General features: G+C 29.4%; 1 protein-coding gene across 1 annotated transcript in view; it reads left to right on the top strand.

The window, feature by feature from the left end:
• The first annotated feature begins 3,136 nt into the window (after positions 1-3,136).
• Positions 3,137-20,872, top strand: part of LOC108566574 (amphoterin-induced protein 2) — a 56,793-nt gene continuing 39,057 nt past the window's right edge. The window contains exon 1 of the mRNA XM_017926539.1: positions 3,137-3,153. The gene's annotated coding sequence lies outside the window, so the exon portion shown is untranslated. The remainder of the gene's footprint in view (positions 3,154-20,872) is intronic.

The raw sequence follows: 20,872 nt of genomic DNA, 5'->3' as shown, positions 1-20,872 counted from the left end.
GTAAATGTTTAATTCTTTCATCAAATGGCCGCTGCACCGGTCTTAACTGTTTATTTATATTATTCCGAGACTGAAATTACACAGGAAACGCGATTCTCCCTATCCGACTTAAAAATCCAGCTCCTCCCCAGATGCATTTAATATTAAAATGAGTTATGCCTGTTTACGGTTCCCTGTATTTTTCAGCAACTCGACGAATCCCGCAGACCAGAGTACTTTTAATCAAGCTAAACTTACGCTTTAAACATATACGTGTTTATTCTATAAATTAAAGTTTGTTTAACATTCATTATATATTTATCTTCTCAAAATCATACCGTGATTTCTTTTAGATATAGCTAACAACTGTATTTCAGATTAACTTCTTAAAGAAGTTAAACTGTTTTTCGCTTATAATAAATATAATTGTTACAAGTTAAATATTATCATAATTAGTTAATCTGTAATTCTCTTATATCTCGATTTCTCATATAAATAAGCCTCCAAATTACTAATACTTAAAATTGTGGTCACTTTTTACTACAACTAACACAAATACATCTTGAATGACTTACAGAATTCATGTAACAAACATGTTAGTTCTAATGAGTTTTGCAACATAAGTTAGTTAAGTTTTGCGAGTATAACTTGTTAGTTGAACAAATATTTGTATCCTATTACTCGTTTACCTATTACGTAATACTCGTAAAAATTTAGAGTAAAAAAGAATGTTATGTGTATGTACTAATATTATATAGTCTATAAAGGATTTAATGCCAGTATATAAATATATTAAATAAGATACTATAATAAATAAAAGAAAAAAAGATTTTTGTTGTCATTGCTACCATGTTTGCAAATAAATATCATTTTAATGAGTATTATTCGGATACATTTCCTGAACTGACGCAAAGTACGTGTCCACACAGTCGAATGAAAAGGCTTTATACTCTCGCTCTATGTTATTATCGTCTTTCCGCTTCAGTTAATCAGTATTGCGGGATTTAAAAACAAGACCGATATATCTGATACAGTTATCGATTAGCAAATGGTAATATTTGAATACTTGATTACGAAGCCAATTTCATTTTACATAATAGCCGTTTACAATTTTGTATTCTATTAAACTGATTCTGCAGTATAATAATGTTGTATTATAAGTACGAAAAATATAAAAGATTCATATTATGATATCATTATTTAATAATAAAAAAATTGGAAAAAATAATAGTTTATAAAAATAACTTACATTTATAGTGAATTATTTAACGCCTCTTTAGGTAATCTTTGCACTTCTGATTAATTTCAATGATTGTTTTTCACTTAATTGACAGTATTAGTTAAATCTCTGAAAATACAAACCTCAGTGAAAGTACTATAGATCCTTGATTTTAACATTTTCAACTTACAATGCAATTTTTCATTAACAAATCCTTAATATGATATTGTTTTCAACACTTTAGAAAATATGTATGTTACTTTTTCTCTTATTCTTGTGACAGTAAACTTATCATATCAGTTGTTTTTTTAATTATAAAGGTGCGTACACACAAGTCATTTTTGAAGACTTTGGTATGAAAAGCTGTTGCGCAAAACTTTAATAGTATTTGCTTAATTTTATATTATAAAGTGTAGGTCAGCACCTATCAGTTTTTGTTTAAATTTGGTTAATTGCAAAAGTCAAATAACAACCACAGTGGAATCTCGGTTGTAAAAAATAATTCATTTTGAAAACTGTTCAAAAACCGAAACCATTTACCATATATGGAATACCTTTAAAATAGAATATATGTATGCATTATATAATGTTAAAAAACAATTAGATCAAAATTATTATTTAATATATTTATTGGTCAAAATTTTTACTCTCAGACAAGGTTTTTCTGCCCGAAGAATAACAAATATAATTCGAGAAATAAAATTCTATTATAAAAAAAATTATTCTTGCTTTAGTTGCAAGATCGTTATAATCTAGTACAGAACAAATTACTTGTAGCTAATGTAACCTCCTTTTCTCATACATATTTTGTATCTTTCATAAGTTACTAAATGAAAAGTAAATGATGGACGCGTGATGACTAATAAAAATGAAATTCTGTAGATGAAATATGTAATTAGCTAATATAAGCTGGAGGACCTCGTTGTCTTTGCCCGTTTAGGAAGAAAACCTCTTAACGAATATAGAAACTGCGTACATTATTGAATCTTCTCATTTATGTTATCCCGCAAACCGGCTCTGATATTTACGATCATATTTTTTGCGATCGTCTGTGCCATAAGGAGTTGATGTAGTATATTGTTGAAGGGGGGTGTCGTTATTTTAGTTTGGGTAAAATAGATGACAGATCAAACTTGGTAGCATGCAATCGGCATTCCGATAAAGGCTGATTGCGTAGTCGCTGCCGTGGAAACCGGACGTCATAAACGACTACAACGATACCTGAAAAACGTTGAGGCCTTATCGTGGCCCCCGAAGATATGGATGTCGCCGACTCGGCTCGCTAACATACATAGGCATATCATCAACACGACCTCATATTTAGGATACGTTTTTAAACATTTTTTCCGCCCATTTGCAAACCCCTCGAAAACCACAATGAATATATTACATTTTATATACATATATATATACCAAAATATTCCCAAAGGATAAAGTGTATCCAGTTTTTCTCTCCCTCTATCTACCTCTTCCTCTGCGCAAATCACCGGTTCAACCTCATTAAGGATTTAACATTCAACCGAAAACAATGTTTTGAAGCATTTCAAATTTGAACTGAATGGATTTAGTTAAAATGTAATAATTCATAAATGTTTTAAATCGCTCGTCCGTGCTGGTATATTTATTGATCCGCAAATGCAGCTCTAAAGCTAATTAGGTAATTAATTAAATTAAAAATAATCCCGATGAAATTAATTAATTTCCGCTGTGCGTGTTGGCTACACATCAACACTTATTATTGTTTAAATAATTCGCGCTGCAAATACATTATTATGTTTCATATTTACTTCTCTACTTCAATGTACAATCTATGCAAGATCATTAATACACGATATATTTTAATGCAAATTAATGTTATTTACAAACCTACACTAATAATAAACAATATTTAATTTACTAATTATTTTCGTTTGTTACAGATCAAACAATTGTTAATTGGAAAATCGTTTGAAAAGGTAAGAATCAACATTTTTTGTAACCTTAAAATACATTAAAATGAAAATTTTAACTTATTATTATAGTTAAATAAACAAAATACAGTCCTTTTTTATACTGAGTTACTTACTGAGTGTCATGTCTAAACAAATATACAAATTTATTATTAATTTGCCAACATAGAATTTTATTTTAAGCTAATATGATTTCATTTTAGTATCTTGAAATTCCTACACTTTAGTAAGTATAATTTTAAGAAATTTATATAAATCATTGAATTATTTTTCTTTGTAACTTGATTAAATAGTATTTAGTATAAAGTTATCAGTAGATTTTGAGGAAAATGCTACAACGGCTGAAAACGTTAGTATTATGATATACCTTCATTGTGGAGCGTTCGAGTTCTTTTATATCTGATGAGGCTCGATTTATTTTTACGAGCTTAGATAAAAACTAATGTTTGCAAAACCAGACTTAAATATTCAGTAGATCAAAAAAAAAACAAAATTAAAGGTGAGAAATAAATTTAGAAACTTTCATAAATTGCAACAAATTTATTAATTATTATTTTTAACAAAAAATATGTTTTGTTACAAAATTCTAATATTTATTAATATAGTTTCATATAAACACAGAGTCACAATATTGAACTATGAATTTCAGCAAAACCTCGCGTAATAAGGCTTCGATTAGTCCGGATTAGTCCGGTATACTATTTTTTAGAATTTAAATATATATTATCAGTTTTTCCCTTTATACAGTCAAGTCTGTTTTATATTTAGTTCCTCGTTTAGTCTGGTTTCAAACAGTTCCACTCACCAGCACTATGTGATATTGCTGTATTATATAAATTCTTTGTAAAATCAAGTTTTTTATGCATTTTTATCTGTGTAATTAAATAGAAAGTCAATCATCCTTAAAAAGGAAAAACGATAAACTTGCATCTAACTTATAGACCTATACTTAACTATAATCACATATAAAATGGAACACGTTCTCACACATGTAATTATAAGACGTTCCTATTGAATAATTTAAACGTTAATTAAGACATTCTTTAAAAAAACAATGTCCAATTAGATTCAGCTTTACTTAACAAAACTATTATGCACGAATCTTTTTTTTTATAACTTTCTATAGGGATACGTATAATTACAGAACCTGTACAATAGCCTGACTATTTTTTTTACTTTCCATTAAATAATTAATTACCTAATTTAGTTATTAGTCTGACAGATACTTTTAAAAGCATTTTTTTGTGCTATCCAATTAGCAAACAATGGATGAATACATATATTTTTACTTTGAATGATTATATGAAAGTTTGTGTCTTCATTTAATAATTGACATACTTTTTCGATTGTATGCTTTGATCTCTTATATTATTCACGTTTTTTTACACTCTGTTCGGAAAAGTCTTATTACATAACATTATAATTGTGATGGCGAACTTGTTGTATATCTATACATATTTTTATTGTAAATGATATTTTCATTCGACAAAATAACTGACTTGCCTTTTAAATGTTTATCATTTTATAGTTTAGTGTAATTTTATAGTTTCTGCAAATACTTATGTCTGTGTAAATAAGAAATAGCGGAGTTTCATCTCGGAAAGTGTTCTTAGAGCACTGTTTCATGTTTCTCGCATAAAAAATGCATCGGTCTCTTAGAACAGATCATAAGTTCCCCTTTTTATAGGTAACTCGATTCGACAAAAAAAATGCATCGCATTGTGCGCTTTACTCTAGTTGTTATTAATAATTAAGTAATTCCCTTCTTAAATATTTACGTGTTTTTCTATCTTCAATTTATGTTCTCATCATTATTTTTATTTATTTATATTACTTTCATCGATCAGACTCTCTTTAGAACTCATATATTAGTCTCATATTTTATAACTTCTATATTTCGATCCGTCATACCATAATTAAATGCTTTTATATGGATTAATAGAAAAAAATCTAATTTAATAAATTAATAAAAAATACGAATATGAAGAATTTCATTCGATAATGGTATCAGAATTTATCTTAATTTTCTATGGTATCAGAATTTGATTGAAAATCATAGTTAAATTTATCAAGTGCACTATATTTTTTATATAACTGTATTTTATAAGCTTATAAAATAAATAATTTAACAACCAAACTAGTTATTAGAAAACGTTACGAGCGAAGATGATCCGAAAGTTTATGATTATAGTCTTCTAAACCAAGAATTAAAGTACATTTAAAATATTAATTATATATCGTTTTCAATGTAATAATTTACTAGAGTTATGGATCTTTTTAAATCAATTATTAATATTATATTGAAAGCAGATCTACGTTTGAGGCACAAATATCAATTTCAAAGTTTCTTATTGATCTATAAAACATGTTGTGCAAATGTTTTATACAATCCTATATTATTCCATTAATTTAATGTTTAAAAATGTCTTTTATAACGTTGCAAAAATAGAATTACTGTGCTTTTTAAACTACTATTAAAGTACATTAAATTATTAGATAAACTATGTATATAATGCTATGAATACGGACCGAGCGTGAAAGGCATTTTTTTGTACATAAATCCACTACGACTCAGAGATCCTCATATAAAACTTTAAAAGATAAATGGAAAGAATTGAAAGAAAAATGAGAGGAATAAAAAACTACACGCAATTCGTGAATTTTCTTTTAATCCGGCGGATACATTAGCGCAACTAAAATTTTAATCACTTTAATACTTGTTTCAACCAGAAAATAAGAAAATAAACTATAACGATCCAACAAAAGTTTTTTTAATTTAATTAATTTATATACCTTATTTATTATATGCCGTCCTTGCATTGTTATTTTCAGTAATTTCCACCCATTTAATAAATAGTTTATAAGCACAACAATTCATGTTCTTTATACTTGTTACAAGAAAAAATAAAATCTTTAATTTATACAAGACACAAATGAAATTGCTTTCAATCATTTTTTGTAAAGTTTGTACTCGTAAGATGAGAACTATTATTACATATTTCCAAAATAATTACTTTGGACCAAAATACAGGTATCCTCAACTTACGAACTAGTTCCGTTCCAAAGGGTTGTTCATAAGTTGAATTTGTTCGTAAGTCGGGGGAATTTTAAATATTTCAAAATATACTTATCTTACCACATATTAAATTCCGTATTACTAACTGCATAAATTTGAAAAATATATTAATATATACAAAATACTTACTTAGAAATACTTTTCAATATAGACATCACAATTATTTAATAAAAAGCTTTTAGAATATTCTTTATAAGTCCGGGAGTTCGTAAGTCAAAGAATACCTGTACTAATAAATATAATATAAATACTAATTATAAATAATTTAAATCTTCTTATTCTTTGAATTGTTTACCTAAAGTAGCCCAATCAACTTTTATTAGTACAGCAAAAGGTTGCAGATCTAGTCGCATTTCCTTTAAATGTATATAAATTGAAATATAACATACTTAAATATTTTTGAAGCATTAATAATTGGCTTACAAATTAAATTAATGCGCCTCGGAATTGTCAAAGCCTTAAGAGACAAAGAGCTAATTTGAGTTTAAAGATCAATATCTTCGTCCTCTTGCTCTTACATTTTTAAGAGATCTTCATTCATGACTTCTTAAGTTTTTTAACATCTGTTGTAAAGGTATGCAGTTTCAGTATATTAACAAGAGTAATGATCATATACACTCTTATGTGATTCTTCGAATTTTTAAAAAGTAAAGAGGAAAATCGACAGAGCAAAAAAGACAAAATCATCAAAATTTATATAGTTTTTCTGTAACATACAAATCCAGTTCTGATGTATGTAAGGAGAAGTTACTAAAAAAAAATAAAATGTGAAAATTCATGAAAATAATAACAAAAAATAATTTATTATAAGTTACTATTAATCAGTTTTAGACGTTTATAATTATATTTAAATGCACTTACAGTTGGATAATAACAGCATACAAAGTTAAGCATATGTAGACATAGCAATTTTGCATACCAAAAATATATTTAGAATGCTTTCTTATACAATTACATAAATAATTATAGATGCAAAAGAAATAAAAACTTCATGAACCTAGTTTTGCTAATATTAATTTATTTATTATATAATACAGTTGAATATTCAATTTTACAAACCCTTATTGGTGCTGAAATTATATCTGCATTGATGAAAATCGGATTTGCTCCCTATTTCCCGGACGTCATCCCTAGCAACCATCGTGTTGTGTAAAATTATAAATATTGTATTTTCAAAAGCAATCCGCACAAAAATAGGGTGGAGGCTGTAAGGGAGATTTGTATGCGATTTCCTCGGATTAATTCATGCAATTTTCGAATCAATACGAAATGTATTAAACTGTCCACCCTCTAGCAACTCGCCACCCCCTTTCCATCAACAAAAAAAAACAAAACAAAGCGAAACAGAGAGAGAAAAAATGATGTATTTAACGCGCATCGTCCATCAAGTGTTCCATGCATATAAACTGTTGATATATGCGCTTTAGTTACTAAGCCATCAGCGCAAAAAGTATGGACAATAAATAAAGTTTACGCTGTAAATGACGATGCCCCGAAAAATTTCACATTTTGGCCGCTCACTAATTACACATTTACCAACTGCAAATTGTAGACAGCAGCTTACCATATTTTTTCCACGATCATTACTCCATTGCGCATAAATTTGAATATAGTTCTGCTGTTTTGTCATCCGTTCCTCGTCCCTTTTTTTACACGAGGATTAATATATTTTTTTTATGTATAATTTAATATCTCATGAAATGTGTATTAAAAATAATTCCGCCTGTGCGGGCATGGGTATTCCACGTTTCATTTATCACCAAACAAATGCACGCAAAAAAGGCTTTACATTGGATATACGCTATTTCATTTATTTTATATTTCTATATGAGTAAATATATATAAATATTTTTTATTACACTTGTTTGTTTATTTTTACGTTGTTGTTTTAAATTAAACTCAAATGTTCAAATGTGGTGTTTACTTAAATAAAAGTTGGGGGTGGAGGTCAGAGGATGCGTGCAGTGGAATTAATGGAAGGTTTTGTCGGGTGTGTGGAGTGTGCAGGGGTGAGGGTATGTGCGGAAAACAAGGGGAGAGGATGGCCGAATTCTCCACACTCGCTCACTTCCCTCTCGCATCCCAGACAAATTGCCTGTGCGAAGTCGTGGAAACGGGATTTATAGATCTGTGGCCCATTGAGTTCATCTCTTCGCTCATCGCTCATGTGATAAGGCCTGATAATGGCAATATCCATGTTGGGAACCAACATCCACCCCCGCATTGACCCTGCACTCCCTGATCCTTTACACGCCTGATTGATAGGTAGCTTTTCTAACATATATACCGCAATTTACTCGCACCGACCATCCAAACATCCAACCATCTCCTGCATATCTCCTATCGTGATTTCATATTCCATTCCTCAAAGAATCGGAAATATCGGAAAAAAAAACATGCACACGGACCACACGCATGTGAGGGTGTGCGTGTGCGTCGATAAAGCAGCTTCCTTTTTTCTGTTCACTTTCTGACAGGTTATATATTTTCTAAAGCTTTTTCCTTAACATAAATATGTTTTACTCATATAAAAAATTGAGATCGATTTTAAGATTTTTTTGCTCCACATCCCTCCATGACGTATAATAAATTTCTATTGTAGCCAATATCACACTTAGTTATCATTATCTTTAATACTTTTAATAATTATTTTTTATATCACATGTAGACACTTAATTTAACTCATTAACCTTTTGAACATGCCTATTTAATATAATTTTCTAGAAATTTTACAGAAAAGAGGAATTACCATTTAATTTGGTTGGTATTTCAAGGGATCAATCTTAATAGGCCTTACCATCCTCTTTTGTTGCAAGTATCGAGTCTATATTTGATGACAAAATTGTTGTATCATCATTATAAGTTGCAACTGTAGTTTTTGTAATTGTTGGTAAATCAGATGTATAAATTATGTAAAGAAGGGATCCCAGTATATTTCCCTTTCGATTTAAAAGACTTTTATTTGTGTAGATATGCAACACAGAGAATGGTAATTGTTAAGGGGTGGCGTATATGTGAGATTGTCGGTCGTTTAGCCAGAAATACAAAATATATACATATTTCCCTGTGCAACGCCTGATTTTATTAGAAATAACTGGGATACCTCATTTTCAATTCTAATTTGGAACAGTCGATCGCATAAAAACTATTTAATTAAATTGAAACTTTTTTTCACAATTTTTTAGTATTTTATATCTATTTGAATTTTTATAGCAATAAAGTGTAAATGTATAGCATGTAAGTAATTTAGCAAAGTCCACTATTATCAACGATCTGTAACAACTACATTATAAAAGGACGGTAAACGAAGAAGTTGATAATTTCTTCAAACGCAATATTGAAACTTTATACGTACATCCATAATAAAAATCTTAGATTTCAAAAAACAAAAAATAACTTAAAAAATATTATTTTCTATTATCTACGCAACATAAATTCCTTTCTCCCTAAAGCCCACCTTATTAAATCCTATATAATTAAAAATAATATTTCCTGTTCCCTGTTTGTCGAAACAATTGTTAACTCCAGTTTTTTTTCCCTTATTTTTCTGTTGTTCATTGTATATTATTATTATAATACTGATATTATTTCATAATTAAATTTATGTTCCCGGGCGGAAAGACCTCGGTTCCTTTGACCAGCCTATTAATATATATTTTTTTATTGTACGTTAAAATTTATTTATGTATAAATTGTACTTTTTTCTTCTTCTTATGTATTGATGCTTGACCCATAAATTATTATTATTATTTTTTAATTACTATATAGTCAATGAAACGTTCAATAATAAACTTTAACTATATTATTAATCAGATATATAAACTCGTATTATATTTCTATATAATAGCTTTTTATATTATTCATTAGAAATTTTGTATTAACACCGATTGAAAATTCAATAAAAGTTTTAGATTGAAAATAGTTTTGGTGCATGGATTATATATATGTGGTAAAGTAAATAGAAAACGGCAAAAATGGAGCTGTTCCAAATCACGTACTATTAAGATAAATTGGTGGGGCGCGTTGGAATGGCGGAAACGGAAACGCGAATGCACATAGATGCAAACTTTAAATTGAAATCTGTTTATCTGATATGTGCTGCGAACGTGTCTGATGTGCGGTTGCTGGGATTTGTAGCGTTCTTTTTAAATATTACGACCGCTTTCTTCCTTTCTACATATGGGTCTTCAAGCATGCTGTACGAGTTTCTTTGGTCTTCTGAACGAACGGCAATCAAGTAAGAAGGCGAAATGTATGTACTATGCATGAAAGAAAGAAAGATGGAAACGGCCGTGCCACCTCTTCTTCTCTCTGATTACGTGTGTATCCGAGAAGAGCGTTGAAGATGAAAAAAATATAAAGAAGAAAACGACGAAGGTGTTCGTTCTCGTCCTTACCCACATCCCGACGCTAATTGGTTGCTTTGGGCGACCTGAGATGTATACATATATACTTCTGCACTGCGACACGAAACTCCGGTTATGAAAATCCAGCAATAGCCACTCTCATTACATGTTGGAATTGATGCGGCCCTCATGTTGCCCATTATATGGCCCATGTGTTAAACACACTTTTCCTCATGAAATATGCATCGCAGTCTTTATGCTTTCGCACAGGTTATTCCTTTTTTAACATTGAAACTGCCCTACGGCATCATGAAAACATGTCAAAGAGAGATCCCGCACATCCTATCGTCCCTTATCTACTAATTCGCAAATTAAGATATCGCAATTGCCATCTATACACGATGCTGCAGGCTGAACATCCTTTTAAACCTCACCAAGTACCAAATAATCTCCTTTATGTAATACTCAGTCTAAAATCAAAACATTTAAAGATATGATATCATCTGATATATATGATATTAATCTATGTATTGATATATTTAATGAAATAGATTTATCTAAAGATTTATTGAAAATTATTTAAAAGTCACTTTTAATTAATCAATTTGTAATATGTGAAACTCTATGTCACATACAAACAACTTTTAATTAAAATAATCATCTATTATCAATTTTTATATCTCTAATTTTGTTTTCAATATTCTATGAAATATAGAACTAGCTAGTATTATATAAAGTCCATGTACTACTAGGTTTTAACAACATGATATGTCATTTATATTTTTGATAACTTAACTAGATAATCTGTAATATAATACAGTTATATAGAAATAATAATATAGAATATTACTAAAGTTAGAGTATTCAATTGTTTAACGAAAATATTTCATTACACTCTTTAATGGTAACATCTATATTAGAATCTGCACGAAAATAGATTTGATTTTTTTATGTAAAGGGGGATAGAAAATTGCTCTCATCAAATGTTATCTATCTGTCGTCAGTTTATACTCGTCTTCAGGCAATCAATCACTAATGGAAATAATCGTTTTCGTAATCTCTGCATTTCTCTGTCTGCCTAGCTTCCATTTGAAATAAGTTCTTCTTAATCCTGCGTAGACTTGTCAGAACAGAAATAAGGGAATGGCATCAAATTTCCACCATTTCCGCTGTTAATCTCAAAATGCAGACTAAACTGACCTACTTTTTTTCCCTTTCATACTCAGAAGCCCGTGGATAATGATGACAAGTATCATATTTACATCCATTTTATCCAAATATTGTTTTAATATGGTAGCGAAATTTATTGTTTACTATAAATTAATTGTATATAGCTTGTATCCTGTTTACAGCAGTTACGCAAGTAATATTATTTGAATTATATAAATAATTACTACTATTGAAACATATATTGTACATTACAATATTTTAAGATATAAACAGTAATATTTTTAACTTTATAATATAATTCAAACATGAAATTTATTGCAACCTATATAATACACACAAACCGCAGTCTGTCCAACCAGTTTAAATTATTTAAATATTATTATTTATTTATTTCAGTAACCTTCACGTTTATTAATTATATATTAATCTACTAATTAATTAAAATTATCATACAAATTAATATTCTAAAAAAAAATATTTTTATTATAACGAGATATATAAAATAAACCAAACGTAATCAATTTTATATATATTAAAATTTCATGTCAATCTAAGTAAGATTTTATAGTTTATACGATTCAATTATTTTACAACTAAACTAAGTTTATAATTAAATAATCCAAAATAATATATTAATAATAATGGAAAATGTCCTTATATTATCAACAATATGTAATTAATTTTATTAGTACTTTGTGATTGAGATACAATTGTATACCATTTAATTATTTTTCACAATATATTTTAAGAAAAATGTTGTTACGGCTATATATATTAGGCTCTATGATTGAGTAATCTTAAAATTTGCATTTGTCAGGAAGAAGATAATAGCAGTAGAGAGAAAAATATTGCGACATCTGGTTGAAAATGTACGGTACATATTGCAGATTGAATATTACAGATGATGAAGCATAGAATTTGATGTCTTTCTTTTGTAATTCTACATACGAGTGGTATAGTCAGAGCGGATTTGAATAGAACTCTTGGAAACATGGGCACGATGCATTCGCTGGTTGCATTAGAATTGGTCTGATTGGGGTACAGGAACATAGTATACGTTTCCAGGTGCATTGGTTACATTTCCGGGAATCTATGCAATCAACTGTAACGGAATCGCGGGGCCGCAGTGCACATCAACAAGTGGCCATGGGGCGCATTTCTCTTCGAGCTCGCTTCGGGTTCATTGAACACGATGGGCTCGGCCAGGATATAATAATAAATCACTTAAAATTCAACCCCCGCAACTCCTCTTCACCATCCAAGCTTCACTTCCGAGATAACCGAAATGTGTCGTCCCCGTCCATATAAACTGGGGAAAGGAGAAAAAATTGTCTGCTTCGTTAAGTTCGAAAATAGCGTCACGTCTGGTCTCATTGTGTTTCGGTTTATTTCAGAAGGTACAAGACAAGGAGCAAAAATAAGAGAAAGGAAAAAGAACAAAACAGAACGGAGCTGTATGTTTTGCCGATATAGATATAGAGGGGATCTAGCTTGTTCCGCCGTTTATTCCTAGACTAGATTATGTACACTCGGAACATCCCCCTATGACATTTTCTTGTCTCAAGTATTTGCTAAATATATACCCGCAGACCATGTGCGCTCGACGTTCGGTATTCTAGGATGCGAAGGGTGTTTGCGTTCCGTACTAGTTGCCACCCCCTCACGTGATAACGTCGCGATCTGTAAATACATCCCAACCTAGAAATGCTCACGCTAAACTTGGTTTCAATTTCCTTCTACATCCAACAAAGAAGTACACGAGCATTGAAGCGACAAAATAAACCTACTGCATCCATCATCGACTCTGCAAAAACCGTTAAGACTTACAGTACTGAGTCTAATAAATTACCCTTCGGGATCTCCCTTAATAGCGTTGCGGTGGAACCTATCCCCAGTGTTAAATAAAAATGTAAATAAGTAAAAAAATAAATAAATAGAGAGAACGCCACGCGCTTTGTGTGTGTGTACAAAATTGGATTAAGCGCAGATTTATCAGATCACTGCGTTTTAATTCCCATGCAGTTTTCAATTCCGCAAGTTAACAGCCTTTATACTCTATATATTGATGGGGGACTCTCGCAAATTTCAATTTACATTCATTGCCAACTTACGGGAAATATATATTACCACTTTCGCGAACACCTAAAAACCGTTTTCCCTTCGGTAAAATAAAATCGATATATATCAACTTGTATAGAATAATTTTGTTTATTCAAAAAAAAGTCATCTAATTTAAATCAAAAAGAAAGTATTATTTTACAATAAATGAGTAATTAATTAACACGCTATGACAGTTATCCTTTTGCTCCTTCAGTCTTCAATTTCTTCAGAATAACAATTTCTAATACAGTGGAATCTCGCTTAACGAGTTTAATCCGTTCCAAAATTTCCGGATTTTTACTCTTATATTGAAATACTCGTATACATAATATGTATACACAAGTTTTAAAATGATGCGGCAGGCGCGCAATCCGGGACTTCTCTTCTAATCGTTGTGCAAAACGTCACTCGTTAAGCGAGTCATTTTTCTTACAATTAATTTTGCTCGTTATGCGAGGTTCTACTTTATACTTTTTTTTCAAATTTATTTATGTCTAAGTGTTACAATAAAAATTGTTATTATTTGCTTATTTAAGTTGCAATTTCAGAAAACATATTATTTACACTAAAAGAATGAGATAATGAAAGTCATCAATTACTCTTTGACATCTGTCATCCGAGATGGCAATCTGTTCGCGTTCGTTGAAATACATCAACGCCCTCACTAAAATCCATTAATATTCTTGGTAATATTCATTATGCACAAGAGATTCAATTAAAATATTCAACGTTGTTTTGTTACCATGCAGACATATTAATTTATTTCATCACAGCTAGTAAATCAACAAAATATTAATTAATCTCATTTAAATGCGTGTAGAAAATACATCAATAAATTGCATTTTTTAAATAATGTATTGTTAATATTTGCATATGTAAATTATACACGGTTATTTGGACAAAAATGACTGATTGCGTTTCGCACTTTCATTATAGAATTAATGAAATATTATGATAATCATGGAAATTAATTCAGGAATATAGTTTTTCTGTGGGTAGAAATTCAGTCAATTATTTTGAATGTACATAATTAATAGAATCACTACATGTGAAGCTGAACCAACTATTGCATATGTAATTAAAGTTTCATTTAAAAAAAAATATAATCACGATATGCATCATTTGATTTCTTGTTACAGTTAATCATAATTATCTTATTGAGTTAACTAATATATATCATTGTCTTGTAAATTGAAAATGCTGAAGTATACTTCTATAAGACTATAAGTATAATTAAACTAAATTAACTTAGTTCTATTTAAACTGGTATGAAATTGTCTTCAAGTTTTTTTGTGTATTTTTTAACCATAGTTTTCAATAGAACAATATTTTTTTCACATATAACTTATTTGACTTCAGGAGAACTTAGTAAATAAGATACCTATATTAGATCTGATCCCTTTCCTAGTTTCCAGAAATTTAAATGTTCCATATTATTCCATATTATTTAACCCTACTTGTTTTTATAAGATATAAAGTTTTTTTTTTGAACTATGACAATCTCAATTAGCAACTACAGTAATACTTAGAGTAGTGTAACTTTGACTAGTCCGGGATATTGGCGGAATCGATTACACGGATTATACCACGTATTGCTGTATTGTACTTTTTGATTATCAGAAATGCTATTACAGAGGAGAAGTTATATGGATATTATTGATTAAAGCAGGTTTTCCCAAAGTTTTCTTGAAACGAAACACTTCGTAAATCCTGCAATTTTCACGGAACACCTATTAACTTTTTGCGGAACACATAGTTTGGGAAACCCTCGATTATACTAACGTTTTGGAAAAAAATCCATTTATAAAATCTGATCAACTGTACTTTCAAGCAAATTAGTGTGACCTCACATAATTCATAGTCGCATAAAATAAATGGTAATTTCTGGTAATTAATAACCACCCCATTTAAAATTTACTAATTGGAATGTTTAGGTTTTATAAATAGATCACCATAAATCTCGGTTTAAAAATACAAAAATATTCCCTCCGCTGGACGTGTTTTCTCTCATAGTTCGAGCTTGTACACTTTTATTATGCCCCATCAATAAATTCCCGTTATACCCTTAAAATCGTTTTCACACATTTCCGTCCTCCTCTGCTAACCATATTTTCCACAGCATCTTGGAAATACTTAAAATATTCCGTCTGCAGATGGACACCAGAGGAAACTTGGTATAATTATAATTGCCTCCACCACAGACTCTCGGGGTCCGGGAATATCCTATTTACAAATACAGCGGAACTTCATTTTGAAATTTCTGGAAGCAACTTGTTGATACGTTAATACCATTCCAAAAACTTTATCCGTCCCACAGGAATGAGAAAAAAAAACTACATAATCGCGTATAATTAAACGGACAGCAATTCGAACAAAGCATCATTCTCTTAGCCTTTGCTGGTCCGTACATCCTTTTAATGTTTGCATGTACGCATAATTAATTCAAACTCATTTAACTTTCTTAATTAATATAAACCGACTTTGCTTACAATTGCATCAAATATATATTTAATTACTGGAGAGACTGCATTGCTTTTGTAAATGTGTATTTGTGACACGTGACTTCTGTTGTACACATGCTGTAGTGAATGAAACTAAAATATTTGCGGAGCACTATTATAATTGGAAGCTTTTATTTATACATTCGTATTTACCGTAAGCGTAAACAAGTTTCGGTGATTATTATTGTTAGCGCCCTTTGCGCGTTTTTTTTCGCCAACGTAATTGGTTAGCTCTTTGTGAAATTTGCACGAATTGACGCAAGCGAAAATAATGACCAAAGTAGGAATTGGCCAACGAAGGCAAACAGAAACACGCACCCGACTCGATCACATGTCTTTTTATGATGCTTTGATTGATAAATCACCGTCTCTTTGCTAACTTTATTTTTCTTTTCTCCCCAACGGCTTTATATGAAAGAACAAAAAAAGGAGCTTCTGTCTATAAATAACACATATCCAATCCATCCTATACATTTACTGGGTGTTTTCCACCCTGTCAATATTTACTCGATTTTCCTGATGATAAGCATTCGATCTTAACGGATTAACTATCCAATTTATTGACTTCAGACTGACCTTTATTTATATTTAATCGGTTACAAAAATATATAGATTTATCCAATTTTAATTCTTAAATTAATATTTCAATGAGTTTGTTTTCTATTTTATATTGCAAAATTAATTATTAATAATATATGAACATTTCCTTTGCAGCAATTCAATTTAGTTTTATTTTTGTTGTTATGTTATTGTGTTAAGTTTATATTATATTATGTTTGTTGCAATACATTTTATTATTATTGTTTATTATATGAATATCAAAATCATCCCTCAGCTCATGCATCTATTCTTAGTAGACATTCAATAAATTAACACAAGCTTGACATTTGTTAGAACGTGCCGAATGGCAATTTCCTTTTGCTACATAATAGTGTCGTACAAATACAGGTGTTAATCAATAATTGAAGGTAAATCTCGTCGTTTAAAACGTTTCTGTCATTGGGGTGTTAGGCTGTATATTAGTATGTTATTTAAGCCTATATTCTCGTTTCAGTAGTGTTTTTATGACTTCCCTGAATGTTTTAATCATATGATCGATTATAATATTTTTTAATTTAAATAATCTGATTAAGTTTTTGAATTTTATTATACAATTAAAGCAACAACTCACCTCGTATAGTCCGGCTTCGATCAAATGATTAAAAATGAAATATTTTCTCAAGTTTTATTATAGTCACATTCAATTTTTTTTTCCGAGATAGAAAATAAGACAATAAACTGAATTTGTGGCTCTGGAAAAAAAAAATAAAAAGAATCCTTAAAGGATTGGCCTATTGACCAACCTTCATGTGGGTTTATTCACACACGCACATGCACGTACATTCACAGAACACAAATCTGGTTGGCAGGTCCTGTGGTCTCTTTAGACGACTCTGGTCACCTGAATTTGCAATTCGATTAAGTAAGTTTTTTCATGACCAAAAATCTCACACAAATGTGGAACAGAATTATTTAATGTAATTAAAAAATTTAAAAATTGAAAGAATTTTGTCGCTAAAAGTTGTTTATAGTTTTAAATTCAATCGATGATATTGTTATAAATATCTCAATGCTTTACAAACAAATAGATAAATCATTGGAAAAAATATAATTACACATTTTACATATCTAATAGTAATAAAATAGACTAAGATTCAAATCTTTCTTGTATTTTACACATATAATTATAATCATGAGAGTTATTATTAATAATGGTAATGATACTTTGGTCACTTTCTAAACTTGTAAGAATTATAAGCTGTTAAAGTACATCTATTAAAATCCAGTTACCCGTTAACATAGTATCAAAAATGTGCTAAATATGGACAGAGGCGGTTTGGGTTGGCGAGGTACCGGGAATTTCCAGGCAAACCGTTGTTAAAATGGCCTGCACCGAGATTATATTATTTTCTAAAGTATTACCAAATTTTAAAAGTGTTAAGAAAGAAAAAGCATCCTTGGGACAAGAGTTTATAGCTTATCCTTTTTGAACAAGTAAAGAGGATAGAAGCCCAGATTTTCCTATTAAACAGGAACTGTAAAAATTCCAAATGTCCGTGACGCCTGGTAAAAATTTAATATTTGACACCTCATAAAAGTGCATGAATAGGTGACAGGAAAATTTTGCAAATATAGGATAAATAAAATGACACATAGTTAACCAACACTTCTCATGTACCACCTGAATAGGACACAAATAATGTTTACAAGTATATAATTTAAAATGCAAGAGATTTTGTTATAAATAATAATTATTATATATTGAAACATCCTCATAATCAGCGTTTCTCAACCTTTTTGCCACACGACATAGCATTTCACCAGTTCCTCTCTTTGACCATTCCTCGTTCCTACCATTTCACGACGCACTAAAAATTTAAAGTAACACGAATTTTCTAAACATCATAGGTTGAGAAACGCTGCTCATAATCATAAAAAATGATTATATGATTATAATTATTATAAATGATACTCTAATAGTTAATTCTCATATACAGTTTAGTTTCAATTGTAACAAATATAATGAAAAGTACAGTGGTACCTCGCTTAACGACTTTTATCAGTTCCATAATTTCCGGATTTTTACTCGTTAAGCGAGTCATTTTTCTTACATATCATTTTGCTTGTTAAGCGAAATGCTCGTGAAGCGAGGTTCCACTGTATATCAGTAAATGCACTAATTATATTATATACAGGGGATCCTCGCTTAACGAGCATAATCCGTTTCAAAATTTCCGGATTTTTACTCGTATAGTGAAACAATTTTCCCCATATAAACAAATGTACTATACGATAATGCGTTCCATATTGCGAGTCATTTTTATTTTTTTCGTTAAGCGAGGTTCCACTGTATATGAACAAAAACAATAATTCGATCGGTGTAAGTTTGGTTGCATATATTATTAAAAATCAATATTTAAAGCAAACTGTCCTCATAAACTAAATGTATCATAGGATGTGAAAGCGTGTAGGAAGAAAGAAAAAGAAGAAACCGTTCTCGTAATGCACAAACAAATTTTCTATAATTTATTTTTGTTATTGCATTTATAAATCTATCAAATATCAATTAATTTATAGTATTAATTAGATCAAGTGCATTTCAGAAGATTATATTGAATTCCGAGGAACACATGTAACCGGGGAATCAAATATGAATCATTGTTTATATTAATTCTTATAATTGGATGTAATTGAATTTGCTTGATGATTATAAATTTAATTCAATGTACGAGGGGGAAATTGATGAGAAAGATGAGTCTCTTATAAAGATTGTATACATTTGGGACATGACGAAATACACTAAATTGAATATATTCGTTCACAAATATGTAATTATACAAATAAAACTTCAATGTCAACTTATATAATTTCAACATTTTATTATTTATTTGTTTGTTATTAAAAAATTTAAATTATATTGTTTTGCACAAATTTGTATTATGGAATTATTGAAATTTCTAGACATAAATGAAGCTAAGTTTTCAATATATGTAGGCAGAAGTTTATATTGAATAGTGGTGGGAGCGCGTATTATTGAAATGGCATTGAATCCGTTGAAATGAACTAAAGCCCGGATTATCCCAGTAAACTAAAGTTTGCTTAATTACGGTTGTTCCATGACACACGACCCCAATTATTACTCAAAATCATTGTGATTTAAATATTTGAAAGATTATTACTGTGATTAATGATATTTACTTTTGATTGTACGATTCATTGTTTTTATTTAAACATATTTTGTATTCACCATTTCTGCATTTTTGTTTACATTTAATAAATTTATTTATATTTAAATAATAATTATTTATATTTTAATAGCAAAATAAGCAAAATGCAAGAACATTACCGTTTTGCTTTCAAATAATAAATTGAAAACCCATTATTACGAATAAATGTGTATATGTTTTGAGTTGGCTTTATTTACCTCAGTTTTTGTTTAATTTAATATATTTCTAAAATAATAATTCATTATATTATTGCATTAAAGCAGAACAACCGAAATACTATAAATCAATATATAATAGTTTTATTTAATTTTTCTGCAATCAATTCAAGCAGATATGATGAAAGAAGATAATTTTATGAAGTGAGAGCACACTGTTTATATTTCTTTGATTTTACTTCAGATTTGCATCTTAGTAGCCATTATTTCAGTAAAATTAAGCAAACTTTCCGCTTATTGATATGAATCTCTTTAAATTAATAGTACTATAAAATCAACTATTTGTAAAAGATTGAATCTTCAAATTAAATTATAAAGAATACTTGAAATTTTATTAAATAAAAATAGAGGCAAATCTAAACTTTACATTATCATTACATACTCGTTGCCTTCAAAGCAATTTTCATTACTCATTTCAATGTTCTGTTTCATGACTATATTATAGTATGAGAAAAATCGCATTATTGACATTAATTGTTTGTTCGTTATAATGATATAACATTAAGAATCTTTAAATTAAACCATTGAACTGTAAGGTTTTTCTATAAAT

Source organism: Nicrophorus vespilloides, unplaced genomic scaffold, assembly GCF_001412225.1.
Source record: "Nicrophorus vespilloides isolate i.1.1-1 unplaced genomic scaffold, Nicve_v1.0, whole genome shotgun sequence".
Classification (NCBI taxonomy): domain Eukaryota; kingdom Metazoa; phylum Arthropoda; class Insecta; order Coleoptera; family Silphidae; genus Nicrophorus; species Nicrophorus vespilloides.
This window is presented reverse-complemented; position numbering and strand designations above follow the sequence as displayed.